Source organism: Hibiscus syriacus, unplaced genomic scaffold, assembly GCF_006381635.1.
Source record: "Hibiscus syriacus cultivar Baekdansim isolate YM2019G1 unplaced genomic scaffold, ASM638163v2 tig00110156_pilon, whole genome shotgun sequence".
NCBI lineage: Eukaryota > Viridiplantae > Streptophyta > Magnoliopsida > Malvales > Malvaceae > Hibiscus > Hibiscus syriacus.
In genome coordinates, this window is record NW_024062606.1 from 3,356,716 (window position 1) to 3,376,311 (window position 19,596).

The 19,596-nt window shown below is 31.7% G+C and overlaps 1 pseudogene; it reads left to right on the forward strand.

The window, feature by feature from the left end:
• Window positions 1–10,393: 10,393 nt before the first annotated feature.
• On the forward strand, window positions 10,394–11,202 carry LOC120215830 (annotated as a pseudogene).
• The last annotated feature ends 8,394 nt before the right edge of the window (window positions 11,203–19,596 follow it).

The following is a 19,596-nucleotide window of genomic DNA, read 5'->3' on the forward strand; positions in this document are numbered from 1 at the left end:
GTTGACAGAAAAGTTACGCAATGAGGAGACTGTTATAGACTTATAGTACATGAAAAGCACAAAGGAAAGAAGAAAAGGTAGTCATCAAATGTGAGTAACGTTCAAAAAGAGAAGGGAAAAGGACGAAATGAATGAAACTGAAATGCACGAGGTTGGTGTTGGTTGCAGAAAAGGCTGCTTTACTTAAATGGTTATTGATTTCTCGAGAAGAAAGTTTAATTATGAAGATTGTTCCTCATATAATGGTATTTTTCGTTTCTTTTTGACAAGATTCTGCTTGCCATTTTGATGAAAATTGATCACTTGATTCCTTCCTATCTACATTGATGCGAAGGAGGTTTTCTGTGACGTCAATCCACTTTGGAAAAACCATGCCGCCATTGGGTTTTTGTTGCCATTGGTGTAGAGGACCTAAGAGAGCCCACAACCATACGGGCTAGACCTAACAAAATAAAGCTTAAATAAGAATATATTCTTGAATTGTTTATCCTTATTTTTTATACATGTTCATATAATTATTTATAAACTCGATTATCGACTCTTTTATAAGTTTATGGAAGTGTTTTTAACACAAAATTTTGTTTGAAACGCAAATGCATTCTCAAATAACTCATTTCAGCTAAAAATTCACGTTTGAAATGTTAATATTAACTCAAACCAATAAGTTGAAAAACAATGCTTTTGTATTAGAAAAACTCGATTGGAGAAATATTTCTAAACGAATCTTAAATTGAACATGGTGAACTTTAAAGTTCAAACTATGAAACTTAAGAGCTTAAGGACCATGGGAGGACCTTCATGGAGTCAAGAAGACCCTTGGTCCCCGCCTATTATTTTTTAAGTATTAATTGATATTGAAAAAAATTATATTTTTAAAAAAATAAATAAAGAAAATTCTATCTGGCCCCGCAATTAAAAAAATCAAATTTATAAAAATAAAAAATAAAAAAATATTTTAATTCTGCTATAATAAATTCCTAGTTTTACCTTTGTTAAGGACTAATGGTATAATTTCACCATTTTCTTTGTCTTGCAAAATAAAAGAGTAAAAAAACGAGCGTTTGTTGCCGAGGGGTCTCAAACCCGTTCACCTTGGCATTGGTTCAGCCATGCCCTTTCCACATCGTCTTGGTTTTGGCCGAGTTATGAACCACCCCGAAAATCCTGTTAAACGCTCCTAAACATGTTAGTGAATGTTAAACGAACATTTTGACGAATATATGAATCAATATGTTTGCGAAAACAAAAGAACACGAACATGATATTAAACATTTAGATTAACACGAACACATTCATAAATAAAAAAAGAACACAAACACAACTTTATTTGTTCAAGCCCGATTCATTTTCACAGGTAAGCATAGAGAGCTCATATCCAACCCTAGAGGGCAGCCAGTAAATAACGAGGATGCTCAAGAATCAGGGCATGCGGGAAAGCTCAATTCTGGTACAAATAATTGTCTGGTTTTGTAGCCATAAATGAATATATATATATATATATATATATATATGTATATAAGCGTATATATACATATAGTTTGCTTTACAATGATAGAAGAAAGGGGGCCATGGGTCACGAGGCCACTGCCAAGGAACATCTTATCAAAAAGTAATGGGTAGCTTTTGTAATTTTGTGCAAATTGCATCTTCCTTAGAACCAGCCATCACATGCCTCGTTTGCTAGCTTCGGGGAATTTCCTTGAGTGGCCAAAAAGCCTGCTCTTACTTAAATATCACAGGCAAAAAAATGGGAATTTTCCCACGATCAACAACTTTCATGGTTTGCACGAACCAAATGACCTCGATAAAAGGATTGTTATTGCTTAAGGTCCCGAATTCGAACACCAAGAATGTTAGGAATATAGACGATTAATGTCAAACGATAAAGAATTATTTATGAATAGATACAACCTAAAATTTACCTCATATTAATAATAAAAAAGCTTTCATGGTTCACCTAGTCTGTGGTGCCTGATTGATTTCCAAATTACTTGATTTGCTGGAATGTGATATATTGTCCCTTCGCTTCTCCTCAGTTAATTGTCTAAATATTGTTTGTCCCATCCTATTTTAATCATACTCTATTTTAATCATAAAAGGTTAAGATCTCGAATCGATCCAACCTAAATCAGAAAATGATTTGAACAAATAACCAAAATGATTCAATTAAAATTTTTAGATAATCTAAACCTGAAATGATTCATGACATGAAGCTAAAGTTAAACTGAATCAGTAAAATAAATTAATAGAAATTTTACAAAAATATAAGATAAATTGAAATATGACATAAAACATTATTAAAAATATGTGTAGTCACCATTTTTCAATCGTTATTTTAACATATTATTATTATTATTATAAAATATTATTATTATTTATTTACAAACTTTGGGCTCATTACTCGGAGCCAATTACATGAAACCCTAACCCAACACCTAAACTAACATAATCTAACCCTAACCTTAATGTGCCTCTTCAGCCGCTGCCCAAGCTTGAGCCGCGTCGTCCAGTATCTTCTCTCCTTCTAGCTGTGCCGGTCAGTGAAGCCGCCATCAAACCGGATCTCATCAAATCCAAGGCAATTAAATGGTCTCACCTACCCGATTGAGAGGCCATCCCTGTGTGGCCAGTTTCCATCATCAATAACCATGCACAGTGGATGTCAAAAACCTGTGGGATTAAATATTTTTTATTGTAAAAAAATCGCATAAAATCTTTGTAAAAAATAGGGTATAAAACTTGGACAAAGAAAAGCTGGAAGGAACTTCTTTCCTCCCCTCATTTTCGGAATGCAATAGAAAGCGAAAAAAAATTGAAGGTAATTTATTTTTTATTTTCCAGCATATTTCGAATACAAAAAAATATAGTAATAAAAAGGAAAGTGAAAACCTTCACCGGTTTTTGTGGGTCTCGTCGGAGTTGTGGCTTCGCCGGAGTAGGGAGCCCAGAGGTCGGGTCTTAGTTTAGGGGGTATTTAGTCTTAGTTTAGGTGTTTTTTACTCCGATTTAGGTTTAGGGGGTAGATCGGGGTGTTTAGATTTTTTGGGGTTTTTTAGGAACTTAGACAACCGTTCACGGTGGCTAGAGCGGTGGTCGGAGCGGCGGTGTAAGTTTCCAATGGGGTCGCCGACGAGAGGGAGAAGAGCGAGTTGAGAGAAATGAGAGTTTTATTTTTGGATTTTTAGTTACAAATGAAAAAAGAGAGATAGAAAGGCGTTTTATATAGTGAAACTTTAGGGGTTAATTTGGATTTAATCCCTCTAATGATGCCGTGTATTTATGTTTTGGTCATGTGTAGTGTCTGTTTTGCAATTATGTTCAATGTTTGTGGCAATAGTTTGTAATAAATCCATTTTTGGTATACTGTGTATTTTCAGTTTAATAGTCAGTGATAATCATGCTTTAGTTCCTCTGATTTTAGCATTTTTTTTACATTTAGATCACTGTCCTATTGCTTATCTTTTATGTTTAATTTCAATTTAGTCACTGCAAGCTTATTATTATGTTTTGGGTAAATTTTTGTTTATGGATGTTAATTTCACGTTCATTCCTGAGCACAAATATCAGTTAAAAATGCTTATTTAGGATTTTCACGAGATTATATGTTAATTATTCGACTAACCTATGGAAGACCTCCAAATACCTGGAGTATCCTTTTGAGGGTTATTCGAATAAAATGATGTTAATATTAATTTGTAATTTACTTATATTTATGATATACCGAGTCAATTAGTTATATTTTAATTGTTTTAAATAAATCTTTCATTTATATATTTTATTTTTGACACAATTATCTTGATAAGTAAATATTTATTATGTATTTTATTTACTTTAGCTTGTTACTTTTTCCATTAGTTTATTTATCTATTCGTTGCTTCATATGAATATCTAATCTATTTTATATACGTGTCATTTGTTATTATTGCACTCATAAATTATGCATTCGATTATTCGATCTCCACAAGAATACAAGACAATGTTGTCTTGCGTCACGAGTTAATGAAATGTTCAATATAACTAGATTTTAATTTCTGTTAATTCATGTAGCAAGAGGACATCATTTTTAAATAAAATCGGGTGGATTAAACATTTCATCGAGTTAAATATTTTGAAAAAAATGAATTCACTCATTTTAAAAAAGGTTATAGAAATGAAAACGATCATAATTTAAATCTTGAGTTCAAATTTGTAAAGTCTCACCATTTTCGATGACGTATAATCGAGAGGTATCAATCTTAGGCGCTATGGGGTGCTTATACTTCCCCACATGCAATCAATTCTCGAATCGACTTACTTCTAATTTTAACCTCTATTCTCTACCATTTATAAAAATAATTATTTAAATTAAAAAAGGGTAAAGTATAGTAATGGTCACTGAACATTTCTGAAGCTTGCATTTAGGTCCCCCAACTTTTAAAACTTGCAATACAGTCCCCCAACATTTATTTCGTTTGCAATATAGTCCCCCAACTTAAATCACTGTTAGAAAATTAGGGTAAATTATATAAACGGTCATTGAACTTTTAAGGCACTTGAATTTAGGTCCCGACTTTTAAAACTTGCAAAACAGTCCCCCAATAATTTTATTTTCTTATTAATATAGATGTATAAAAATATAAATGATTCAATTATATTTAATGTATGAATCATTTATATTTTTGATATATTTATTTTCTTGTATAAACTAGTATTTAAAATATGTTTTATATTTTAATCAAAATATTTCAATATACGAATAAAAAATATTTATATAAATGTATATTTATATTTAGATGTTAAATAAAAAAATATATTCATATATTAATGTATGAATCATTTATATTTTTTGAATATTTTATTTTAATAAGAAATTAAAATTATTAATTATATTAGAAATACTCAACTTAAGATTATATATATAATCATGAATTATAAATATGAAAAATATAATTATTAAATTTAGTTTAAAAATATATAAATCTTAAATTTATTCTTTTAAAATATTGTATCAACTAATATTAAAAAAAATATTAAATCTATCAAACAATTTATCAAATATAATATTTTATTGTAAAAAAATATAATATTTTCCCATGATTATTGCTTTCAAATTTTTTGCCGAAGTTCAAATCTCATTATTTCCATTTTCACTATATTCTTTTTTTTTTGGCATTGGTCATACTATTAGTATGTATTATTGTATATCTCTTAACACAAACGATGGTGTTAGCTTAGTGGCTCCACCCTGTATCTTTCATTTGCGTGACTCAGGTTTTGAGTTTGCCCAAGACTCAATTTTACTTCTTTGTAACTTAATTTTCTTCTAATTAGGTGGTGACATGTGTCACCAATAACATATATCATGATCATGTGTTAACACATGTCATATCCTGTTAAATGATTAATTATTAAATTTTATTTAATTTAGGACCAAATGATAGATATATAAATATTAGGTGGTGACATGTCACCAATGACACGTGTCTTGATCATGTGCTAACACATGTCAGATCCTAATTAAATGATTAATTTATTAAATTCTATTTAATTTAGGACCAAATTGATTATATAAATAATAAAGACTGAATGTATAATAATGTCAATTCCTTTTAACTGCCACTTCATCATCATTTGTATCAATTGGTAACGACTAGTGGCTTAGTTGAAACAGTTAAATAATTATGTTGTATGATTGATAAATTTAAAAGATCGATGACAAAAGTAAAAAGGGCTAGATAGTTAAGTCAACCTAGTAGTTTACACTTTTATTTATACGCCAAAATAACATTTTATAAATTTAAAATTTGAATTATTTTCAACCTCTTCTATATCCTAACTACTTTTTTTAATTAAAAAATTTCTTCAACAGATAAGAATTATACTATTATATTTATATAAAAAATACGTACATGAAAAGATGAAATTAAATAATATAAATCTGACATAATTGAATTTAATTGAATTATTTTAAAATTTAGGGTTTAGAATTAAATTGAATTACTTTGGAAATTAGGGTTTAGAATGAAATTGAGGGTTGTTTTGCAAGTTTTAAAAGTTGGGGGACCTAAATTCAAGTGTCTGAAAAGTTCAATAACCTTTATATAAATTTACCCTAATTTCTAACGGTGGTTTAAGTTGGGGGACCATATTGCAAACGGAATAAATGTTGGGGGACTGTATTGCAAGTTTTAAAAGTTGGGGGAACTAAATGCAAGCTTCAGAAATGTTCAGTGACCATTACTATACTGTCGTAAGATCAATTAAAGATGCAGACTTTTGTGGAAGATATAACAAATTTTAGATGGTGTATCAGGCGCTTACTAAAACTAAGGGCAATTGTTATCCCTGTTTTATCTACAGGAGCTAAGAAGACAAAAGACTTCGGGAAAGAACTACGAATAAAATAATATAAAGTCTCATGACACAAATTGATATGGTTTCCTCTACACGTCCCCAAACAAAGCATGATTACATGGATGACAATTCTGGATAGACTCCCAACTAGGGAAAGGCTACTGAGAATGGGAATCGTTACCGACGGTTCGGTTATAATCTGCAATGAAACTACAGAGACTAGGGACCACCTGTTTAGTGAGTGCTTTATGGCAGTTTCCTTATGGAAGGCTATTCTGGACTCTCCGGCTTAAGCACTCCTACTTTGCCATGGGTGAGCATGTTAAACTGGGACAGTGGTTCTTGGAAAGGTAAGCCCCTCCTCACAACTATCTTGAAACTTGCTTGGTGCGCTTTAATCTATTCCATATGAGAGGAAAGAAACATAAGATTGTACCGAGGAAGCAAACGAAGTGAGAAAGAAATTATGAATTCCATTCAGGAGATTGTAGGTATTCAATTAAGAGGAAGGAATATAAATAGATTAAATAGTATAAATAATTACCTTTGTAATCGTTGGGGTGTTGATCATCCTTTTTGTTGTAAGTAGTTGTTCTTTATCCCATTGATGAGATACTTTATGTAGCAGAACTCTGCATCTTGGGTAATAAAATTAAAATTATCCAAAAAAAATCTCCTCACCACATTTTTTTTCAATTTTTTCTCTTTATTTTATTTTTAACAATTAAATTATACTATAAATTTTTAAATTAGATCAAATAAATTTTAAATCACAAAATTATGACACCATCCATTTTTGAGAGGGTGGGTTTAACAAAGAAATAGACTCAAATTGATGTACAACCTTAAAATGAATAGGACCTATAATCCCATACACCAAGAAATTACAAAGTCCCAGGACATAGTCAATATGAAAAAGATTAAAGAGAAAAAAGGGCAGACAAATTGGTGGTTAAAGCATACAAATATTGACTATGTAAGCCAAAAACTTGAAATTTGAGGACAAATTTGTGACCCAACAACCGCCGAGACCAACCTTGTGATCCGCTTAAATTGACAACTTTTCTTCACACAAAGAAAGAAGGTATACTTCACCAGGACAACTAGATTTCACTTTGGCCGTATTAAAATCAATGGAACTACCATAATCATTGGTCTAGTAGGATGAGACACTAGATCCTTCAAACAAGTTAGAAATTCGAATTATGTCTATTACGAATGAGTAGATAGGGTTGAGAGGTCGTCATTACCTGTACAGTACCCAATCCGATTAGTCGATCAATAGATCATATCGTTGATTATACCAAACAATAAATGGCTCTAAATATGGAAACCTGTGGCGTTTTCATACGGAGAAAATCAACACGTGAAAGTCTTTGTGAGATTAATATGGATGGTGAAACAAGGAAACCGATGAGTTTGTGATAGAAGCAGCTTCAAATTTAAGTGAAGTTTGGTGCTATGTCAAAGGTAAACCTTTTGTCCCCCCAAAGTTTGGCGGTAAAATACGAGAAAAAAAAATTCTACAATGCATAGATAAGCAAAACAGTTAAATTTTAGGGTCAATTACGTGTTTAGTATCTAAATTTTAGTTTTGGTATGTTTTAGTACATAAACTTTTAATTTTTTTCAAAATCATACCTAAGCTTAGTTTTTTATTTCATTTTAATTCCCCTGCTCAAAATTTAATATTAATTTTTAAACAAATTGAAAGTTAATTTAGGTACTAAAACGGACCAAAACTGATAGTTTAGGTACTAAAAGCGTTAAGTTCTTAACGTTGGGTACTAAACGAACAAAAAACTAAATCTTAAGTATAGTTTTGAAAAATTAAAAGTTTAGGTACTAAAAAGAATAAAATATGATAGTTAGGTATTAAATATCGTTTACCCAAATTTTATTTCAACAGATTAAAATAAATTTTTAAGCACAATATAAAAGCTTTCAATAAATATTAGGGTAAACTACGCATTTAGAACTAAACTGTCAATTTAGTTCGTTTTAGCATCTAACTTTCAATTTTTTCAAAAATCATACACACCGTTTAGTTTTTATTTCATTTTACTTAACGCGTTTAGTACATAAACTATAAGTTTTGTCCGTTTTAATACCTAAAATTTCAATTTTTTTCAAAACTTATACTAAATTTTGAACAAGATACTAAAATGAAACAAAAACTAAAGTTTTTAACGGCGGATACTAAAGTGAAACAAAAATTAAACTTTAAGCATGATTTTGAAAAATTTAAAAAATAAATTTTAAAACAATTAAACTAATAATTTAGATACTAAACACATAATTTACTATAAGTTTTAATCAAATAGGTGAACATTCATCATGTCTCCATTATTAGGTTAAGATTATGAAGAGGCGTGAAAACAGAAGAGAGAGTGCTGATTATGGATAGCGTTGAGTGTAAACTAGTTTCAATTCGTGGGTAATAAATTAAGAAGCAACCGCCCGTTGCTGCATTTATCGAGACAAGAGCGTAATCTTGTTATATGCTGCAGAGGGGGATGATCATCAATTTTAGCCACAAAAGACGCGTGATTGCCATCAATCCCCAATTATAGGGTTTTAAGAAATTTACTACACTCGACACCTCACTGTAGTTTCCATGATTGGTTCAACATCACCACGTAATACGTGGGCACTCGTCCTCCATCCTTGTATCCTTATCCTTTCCTGCAGTTTCCTCGAGCTGTGGTTTACTTGCTTCATTCTCATCCTGGTTAGTCTATTCAGGGATATAACACCCTAAATTACGGGTTAAGAGTTTTGGGTTTACCCGAAAGGTAAGTGGATCATGTAAAATTACAAGTTAAGTGGTTGGGCTAATTGGGTTGGTTTTGGGATCCAATTAGTCATAAAAAAGATTTTTAAATAAAATACAAAAGACTAAGGACTAAAAGTATAATTAGACCATTAACGGTTTATATTTGATTACTTATCCAAAATAATGGGTACACATTTGGCCCTTAGGGGGTTAATTACGTCCGCCCCTGTTAGGAATAGATAATGAATCAGATTAAGTAAAGTTTTCGATCCATCTTATATGATTTGAAAAATATATCTTTTAATATGAATTCGATTCAATTTATGTTAAGAAGATTTCATTCAATCCGTTAGTAATTTGGGAGCGGAAAAATTACCAAAGTGATATCAATATAAAATAAGATATGCACAAGAAACAAGGTTCGACCTTACCTACCTCCACGGACGAGATGAAAAATAATCAACCATAAATTTACAGAACGCAAAGAGTATAAACATGATATCACATGTATCTCAAAACCCGATATAGATACCAATACCTGACATATCACAAACTCTTTTAACATCATACAAACTATCTTTACAACATAAATCCCAAAAGTTGTAAAGATCCAAGAATTTTCATTTCATAGAATTATTGCCTAAAATGAATATTTACTTTATTAGATAAATCTAATTATCAAATAATCTTTAACCACTAGAATTATTATAAAATTCAACTTAATCACTTACCAATTATAATTTAGTCAAATATAACACAATGAGCATCAATAACATATAATTATAAATTAGTTAAAAATTAAAGGTAAACTATTAAAATAAAATAGTAATTATATTTTTTATAATTATTTTCACAATAAAAATTTATAATACCTTTAAATATTAAAAAAATTATTAAAAATTATGAAAAATAATATTTTATTTTAAAATATTTTACTTTTAAAATTTTAATTAAATATAATTATACGTTGAATACTTTAAAATTTAATTCTTATAAATTAAATTAATGATTTTCAATAATGTCATCGATAATGATGTTTAACGGTACTCGTCGAATATCGTAAAATTTTCCTAAAATATTTAACTGTATCTTGATATAATTTGTAAATATACTGAGTATGGAGTATTCTTAAAAGTTACTATATTATTTTTAGGGAGCAACAGAAAAAAAAAAGTAGACATAAAATCATTGAGTTGGTAACTTTAAATTGAAAACACCATGGTTCCAAATATGGACAATAAGCAAAGCAAAAGGCATTGAAAATTTGGAAGAGGGGAGAGAAAAGAAAATACCAAATGAGTGCACCTTCGCCAATCAAAGAGGAGGCCCCCATAATTCGAGGTTTTTACATGGAACCCAAGGGCTCAAATCATCATCCACAAGAGGTGCCCACAGCTGAAACCAAGCACTTCCAAGCCATGAAAAATGACGAAAACAAGAAGCAGCAATTAGCACCCAAGCGGAGCTCGAACAAGGACCGGCACAAGAAGGTAGACGGACGAGGGAGAAGGATAAGGATGCCGGCTTTATGCGCAGCCAGGATTTTTCAGTTGACCAGAGAATTGGGTCACAAGTCCGACGGCGACGATTCAGTGGTGTTGCAGCAGTCGGAGCCGTCCGTCATTGCCGCCACCGGGACGGGACTATCCCGCTTCCGCTCCGACGGCTGCCGATGCCTCTGTTTCTGGGCAGGGGAAATCCGTTTCTGCTGCTTTGCATGTCAAGAATTGGGCAATGATGAGTGGGAATTCAGGGAGATCTCAAATCCAAGTGGAGCATGGTGTTCCGGGAATGGAATTGTATCAGGGTTCGTTCAAGGCTCGGAGCAATCCACTTCAAATTTCGGAAGCGAAAACGCCAATAATATCCATAACTATGGGTTCCAAGGGCTTGAATTCCCGAACATGAATCTGGGTTTTGTGAGTTTTTCCTCGCTGTTGAATGGCAGTAACCAGCAGGTTCCAGGTTTGGAGCTCGGGCTTTCACAGATCAGCATTTCGGAATTTCGAATCCCAAGCTTTTACCCAGTTTACCACCAGATTGGGCGGCACGTTGTTGATAAGGATGATTCCAGGGGTCCAAGCAGTAGCTAGAATTACCAACAAGAAGAAACGAGTCAACTCGATGATATATCAAAGGTAAAGAAGTGCTCAAGGAGATTTCTGAGTTGTTCAATTCGCCGGGGGTGAGGAATCTACTGAGTCAATTTCGTTTTTGACACGGGGAACATATGCAAATTCCTTCTCCTCGGCTTGTCATTTGCAGATTAATTCTCTGAAGAGAAGAACAACGGCAAGGGAATTGGATCTACTTGAGGTGCTTGTTAAACATTCATGGATTTGGTTTGGTGTTTGTTAATTATAGTCCCATGGTTTTCAAGTTCCAAAGTAGAGTTTTAAAATTATAAAGAAATAGTTCGCATCGGCTGTTATTCTATTAAAAATACGGTAAATTATATTTAGTAAAACTATCAGTTTTGGTCTATTTAAATACTAAACTTTTAATTTTTAAAATCATACCTAACGTTTAATTTTCATTTTATTTTAGTATCTCGTCATTAAAAACTTATCACGTTTAGTACCTAAACTATCAGTTTTTATCCATTTTAGTACTTTAACTTTCAAATTTTTTCAAAATCATAAATGATGTTTAGTTTTTGTTTCATTTTAGTATCTCGTCATTAAAAACTTAACAGATTTAGTACCTAAACGGTCAATTTTGGTCCATTTTAGTACCTAAAATTTTAATTATTTTCAAAACTCAACGTTAAGTTTTTGAATGGGGATACTAGAGTGAAACAAAAAACTAAACTTTATGTATGATTTTAAAAATATTGAAATATAAGGACTAAAATGGATCAAATTGATAATTTGGTACTAAATGTATAATTTATTAAAAAAATCAGTTCAGTCATTGATTATCCAGTAACGATTTTATGCTCATATAGTAAATTAGTTGAAGATATACGAAAATGGAGGTATAATAGATGTATTTGATTATACGTCGTAATATATATTTTAAAAACTCTTAACAATTTGATAATGAAAGTTCAACTATGGTATAATCATTAGTGTTCGAATCTGATACCTTTAATAATAACAATCATCTCTTTCACCACAGAATAAATATAATATTTTATAAATATAGATGTTCAAACTCATATTTTTTTTAAAAAATATAAATATTTTTTATTTTTAAATCCATTCAATGAATTTGTTTTACCTTTCAAAATTCATTTGAATTTTATTTTTTTTAATTTATATGTACAAAACTAAAAGTTATATATTAATTGGGAACCATGATCATCAAGCAATTATATCAATGAGAATAGAATCACTTTTAAAGCAATAATTTTGTGTGATATATGGTTGTTTTATTATTTCTATTCACCTTAACACAAAAGGCAAAAGGTTGGTTAAATTTCCTCTTGTGGGTTGGGCCACTACATAGGATGATTTGGCCCAATTTATGAGAATATCTACAAGTGTAGTTGTTAACAATTTTCAAACGATTTGAACCGGTCATAGTTGTTCTACGGATGGGCTCGTCGGTTGTCGCATATTTAGTTGTCGGTCGTCCCATCCGTCGACCAATGAAGCCCAAACTTTTCAGTTTGCATCTTTTTGACCCTAAACGTGATTTCGACCTTTGTTTCACTTGCAAACCCCTCAATCTCCCTAAATCAACGATGGGCTCTTCAATTTCTTCATCCTTCGATCAACATGGTTCACCGTCCGATGAACCTAAAACTGGACTATGTTGGTTGACTCGTCATTCTCTCGTGGTCCATTGTTCGGACTGATCGTCCGTCCACCGGAGATATGCCACGTCAGCCCGTCTGTTAAGTTTTTAACGACGGGTTCTAAAATAAAACAAAAACTAAATGTTAAGCATGTTTGTGAAGAAAAAAATGAAAGTTTAGGTACTAAAACGAATCAAAAATGATAGTTTAGGTACTAAACACATAATTTGACTTTTATAATATTAGAACAAGAATTTAAGGAGTGATTTTTTTAACAATTCTAAATTTAATCTTAATCCTACTTAGAAATGAGGGAAGGGAAACTCTAAGGGGACAAAGGAGAATGCTTCTTGTAGGTTTAATACTCATGACCTAAGAGATCAATACGAGCAAACAAAGACGAACAGACCACCCAACAATATATCTTGCTCAATTTAATGAGTGATTTAAGTGATAAAAAAATAATTGGTTAGGGTGAAAACTCTCATATGCAATTGAATAAACAAGTTGAGTTATTTAAGCAATTTCCTCTTAACAACTACATCTATTTTAAGCTCATTAGAAGATTCAGACATTATTTAAACAAAATGGGAATCAAACTTGAAACTTCAAAGATTGATACAAGGGAAAACCCATAAAGAATTAGGGTCTAAATCAAATTACAAACTCTTGTGGAAGTGAAAAATCAAGATGTAGTTTTACCACTTTATTAATTTATAATTTCTTTAAGGACTAAATCACAATTTTAACAATTTAAAAGGGTTGAAATACAATTTTTGTCATGTACAATTTTCTCATTTTGGGGGTCCAAACATCACTTCAGCAGAATAACAGTCCTACCATGATAGCTTGGAGCCACAATTTTGTATTTCTGCTACTTTTAATATGATGGTAATGGACATATATATCACTTGTAGTGCAGACTGCAAATAGAACCGTACAATACTCGAAATTAAACATTGGCTCAAACTTAATAAAAGTATGTATAGCTATGTATAACGTAGATGGATAGATGGATAATATTTAGATCTGATTGATCGCCATCATCCGAGGTGGGCTGAGGAGTTGATACGAACCATAACGTTTAACGAAGCGGCATCCTTGTCGGACCGTATTGTCGCCGTCGTCCATCGCGAGCAACACCTTGCAGAACAAGTCAACGTCGCAGGGGAGGACAAGGGGTCCTTCGCTGTTGAACCCGTATTCGGACTCGGCTTCTTCGAGCAGGATCTTGAAGAGCGGGTGGTTCGCGTACTCGGTCTTGATGACGAACCTGTTTCTGTGGTCCGACGTACACCGTGAAGCAACCTTCAGGGGCCACTCGGCTCTTCCTCGTGTGGCGTTTCTCTTCGGCTTCGAGAGAGACGTCGATGGACGGCCACGACTTGCTCTTGTAAAGCGCCGCGCCGCCGCCGTTGTTACGGCCGCGCCCGATGGATTTGCACCGCTCCCATGTCTTGATTATCAGGTTGCTTTTCTTGCCTTTTCCCATGAAAAATAAAAGAAAATACTGCTAAAAAAACTATGGAGATTCTGGGTTCAGAAGCCACACACCAACACCTTGAATCAAGAAACTATGAACATGAAAAGATCGACAAGTGAAAGATGATTGCTTTGGATTAGCTAACCTCGATCGTAAACCGAGTAAAACATGACCTTAACCCTAAACCTTAATGTATTATTACTCATGCTGAAAATATCGAACGAGTTAAGACTGAAGTCATGCATAAAAATACAAGAAATCCAAAGTACTGGAAACAACAGAGAAGATAAACTGATTCAAAGCGGATCAAAGTTCGAGTTGAAGCGGGCGTGGCAAGAAGTGAGTCATCAACTCGGGAGTTGGGAGAGAAAGGAAATTACGCTGCTACTTTGTGTAATGAATAGAGCTTAAAAGCAATGATAATTGATAAAGATGAAGGTTTCGTTTATATAAAGGCACAATTTGACATTAAATTATTATACCGGTACCTATTTGTCAACTTTACAAAATTAATCTACCGTTCAACGCGTAAAGTTTCATTACTTGGGTAATAATTTTATTTTGTAATTATATCCGATGTAATTATATCATTCTAAAATTAAAATCAAACACAATACACAGAAGGGTAAAGTACAAAAATGGTCCTCCGACTATAGAGAGTTGTTTTTTTTAGTTCCACGACTATTAAAAGTTATAAAATGGTCATTGACAATTCATTAAATTTCAAACTCGTCCTTTTTTGTTAAAAATTAACGGTCATTTGAGTTGAACGTTAACATGTTGACTGAGATATAATATTCGTTCGAGGTTATGAGATCTAATTTTACAATATCTCAGTCAATTTCTTAAATTCATCTCAAATGACCGTTAATTTTTAACAAAAAATGACGAGTTTGGAACATAATGAACATTCGGATGATCATTTTGTAACTTTTAATAGTCTAGGGACTCAATAAAGCAACTCTCTAAAATGGAAGGACCATTTTGTAACTTTTACTAGAGACTCAATAAAGTAGTATCCTATAATCGAGAGATCATTGGTGTACTTTACCCTATAAAGAATCATAATGTAGTGGTGTATTAAAGTTAATACTATCAATATATCAATCTACTAAATGATTATAGAAAATGGTAGAAAGGCACATGTGGTTGAGCCGCCACGGCGAGTTAACTCATGACCAGTAACAGCCATTTGCATTTAGTTGGGTGGAAGAAATAGTCATCTTATGATTATCATCAACAACAAACAAAAGCAAAGTTAAAATCGATGTGTGATTTATTAAGATATGGGATGTTGAGATTATCACTTTACTGATGTTGATTGGTTTCTTGAAGTGATGTATGATTGCTTCATGAACTATTTCTAATATTTAGGGCGACACTTAAAATATACTCCAAATAACCAAATTAATTAAAAAATTAGCTGACCCTATTCTCATATGTGATGGGATAAGAGGAGGTAGGGTAGTAGGCTGCCCCCAACACCAGGTTGAGAGCAGCTTTCGTGGAAGACCTCCATTATGAATTGCCCTCAGTGGATTCGATCCCACGACCACAAGGTTAAGAACCTTGCGTTCTACCAACTGAGCTAGACGGACAATTCAATAACCAAATTAATTGAAATATTTATATAAATTATGGGTAAACAACATTGGTGGCCCTTTTTGTTTTCGTCCTATTTTTGAGTTCGGTCATATATTTTAGTTAAAGTTAATATTTAGTCACGTATATTATAGAACTATCTTTTTTAATCATTAAGCCATTAACTCCTGTTAATTCGATTTAGTAATGCTAGAGTGCGTACGGTTCCAAATGCAAGGGTGGTAACTGTTGTGAGGGCCTTTGGTTCGAGATACAAGGATTATGGGGTTAGGAGGGTCTAGGGTTTCATATGCGAAGGTGGCGAGAAAGGGCGTTAGGGTTTGGATAAACGACAATGAGAATGCGAAAGGGTTGGAGTTTGGATAATAGGTGTGCAACGATGGGGAGAACAATGATGAGGGTTAATTATAAACTAACCCTTTTTATATATAACTAACCCTTTTTATATAGGAGTTGACGACCCAATGACCAAAATATAATGAACCGATAACATAAGTAACTAAAACGTTTTACAACCATTAATAATTTTAATGACCATTTTGTAAGTTTTAAAAGTTTAATAACCAAAATGATCGTTAAGTATAATTTAATGAACTCTAACATACTTTACCCTTTAAGTAAATAAATAAATGATTTTCATTTTACCCGGATAGTGGACTTAGTCAAACCCACTTAAACTAATACACTGAATTTTTGTGAAATTTTTGCCTTGGGCCTTGGAGAGGTGACCCACAAGGTTTGTGCAAAGTTTTTGACTTAAAATAAACAAATAAATAAGCAAAACTATGTGGGCAGTCGCTAGTGTTAAGTTTCATCATTCTGCAAGCCACTACCAAGTTGGCTGAAGCAGAGCTTTCCATGATGCAACCACACCTTTAAAGTATTATTTGAAATCCCCAGCTTCATTTGTATTTTAAGATGCACTAATGGTTCAATTAACTATCAGCCCACCGACAGTTAGGTTAGTTGAAGCGATAAACAATTTGATATCGTTTAAATATGTATTGAGTTCTAATTATATGTTTGTAGAGAATCTCCGCTATAAAACTCACCCATAAAAATTAAGTGTGCATCCGAATCAATTCGGATTTGTCAATACAAAACTTTGAAAACCGAGTGGTATTTGAACAACCCAAAGTCAATGATTCAATAGGTACCTGCAACAATGCAAGGTTTCTCCAATTAATGGAGGAAATTAGCATGGGAAGAGTGTAGATAAAATAAAAAATTTTGGAGGTTTAAAAATTGTAGGCTAAAGGGTTTAAATTAAATTATTATTTTTTCAAGAGGAGTAATGTATAATTACTGAAAATCATGGGACACAAATTATGGGATGGAGGGTGTATATTTACTTGATTAAATTTAGAAAATTTTTAAGGTCCAGATCTTACTATTTTTTTATTAGTTTATAATGATTATAAAATAATATATGTTTGAAAAATTTAACTATTTAACAACAAATACTCAAATATTCTTGCAAACGACATGCTCAATCTCAAAACTTTTAGAGATGACAATCATCTTTTTAACTACTGAAAAATCACTCGGTATGTGCTTAATCTTACCATTAAATAAAAAAACTGTAAAACTTGTCAAAAACATTGGTTATTAAAAAAACAAGGGTCATCCAATTATTTGCACGGTTTATTTCGGTTACTCAACTATTTTTTTAAAATCATACTTAATATTACGTTTTGGTTCTTTTTTAATATGTCGTTAAAAATTAACAAAACTGCTAGCGAGATATTTTTATTTTTAATAATAATTTGAAATTATCTTATGATGACATTTCAACATCACCATTAATTTTTAATAGCAGATAACTAAAATAGAACAAAAATGTAACGTTAAGTATGATTTAAATAAATAATTGGGTGATCAAAATGAAACTGTGTGAATAGTTGGATGACTAAACACTGAATTACCCAAGATAATCACCTCTAGGGCCCTAGGCCACATGTCCGAAGCAGTCAAAGCATATTTATCTTCTTTATTCCATCATATACGGCCAGCCAGCCACGTCTTAGAGAAGCTGACATAATCTTAATCTTTCTTAATGTGTTAAACATTGTTAATTACCTATGGCTCGTTTGGCTAATGTATTCGGAGTTAATTATATATATGTCCTTTAATTATAACTTGCATTTTAAATTAGTCACTACACTTGTAAATATTTTAATTTCATCCGTAAAACATGACTATCATTTTAAATTTATCTTCAAACTTTTAAACATTTCATTTTCATCCCCAAACTATGATTTTCATTCAAAACTGCTCCCAAACTTTTTGAACATTTTAATTTATCCTAGTTATATGTATATACTAATCAATTCCTTGTTAATAAAAATCATTAGGCTGAATTGTATTATTATATGTTTGAAAAAAATAAGATTTAGGTTAAACTATGGTTGGAATTGATAACATATTTGGATGAACATGGGGATGAAATTAGAAGATTCAAAAGTTTGGTGACCAATCTACAATGAGAGTCATAGTTTAAGGATGGAATTGGAATGTTCAAAAGTTTAAGGACTCATTTAGAATGAGATTCATAGATTTAGGATGAAATTGGAATTTTTATAAGTTTAAGGACCATTTCCCAATGAAGATCATAGTTTAGGGGCATATCAGGCAATTAACTCATATATTCATGAAGATGAGCTTTCCCGGCACTTAAAAATATAGCATTTGATTATGCAAATAAGGACAAGTTTTAGGCCAATGTGTCGGCTCATAAATTCATTAATTGCAAAGAAAATGGCTGCGGACATCACCTGGGCGGTGGGCTCTGTGTTTTCTGATATTTATTAACATTTATAATAATCAAATGTCAAACCTATTACACATTATTTTCATATATTTATTAAATTTGAGTATTTACTAACAATCAGTTGGTTTAATGGGATGAGACACTAAGTTTCTTAAGCAAGGTCAGGAGTTCGAATCCTAGCGTTTGCGAATGGAACAAATTTGGTTGGAAGGTCACCCTTGCTTCTGTAATACCCTATCTGGATTAGTCGATCAGTAGATCGAATATTAGTGATTAATTAAAAAATATCGAGTCTTTTGAATTATAAATATTTTATCTAATTATTTTTAAAAAAAAAAATTGAACGAAAATGTAATAGATTATTTTCGACCTTGCTTGCTATCAACTGATCAAGCTTCTTTGCTTTTCGACGTTAAAATTTGAGAATTCTTTAATGGTATAAGTCAAAACTTATTAAATAATACTAAGATTAGAAATTTTCACTGATTTTATTTAGACGCTATTTGAATTTAAATATTTATAATTTGGATGCTAAAGTATTTATTTGTAACAATAAATATTTTTCGCATCGTTTCATAATTTGTATATTATATTAATTATACACATAATTTATTTTTAATAAAAAATGATAAAATCATTCCGTGATTGATTTATTTTAATATATAAAAGAGTGATACATATAAGGATAAAAAGTAATATAAATGTTGTCGTTTGTTGAATTTTTTAATATAATATTTTCAATAGAACAATTTTAAAAAGCCATTTTTTATTTTTAAATTTTTTAAATAAATTCTAAAAAATACAAACACAACACGTGTCACTTAACGGAGATAGTTAACGGCGATTAACGTCCGAGCACTTTAAAATATAACGTTTGAAACTTTAGGCAC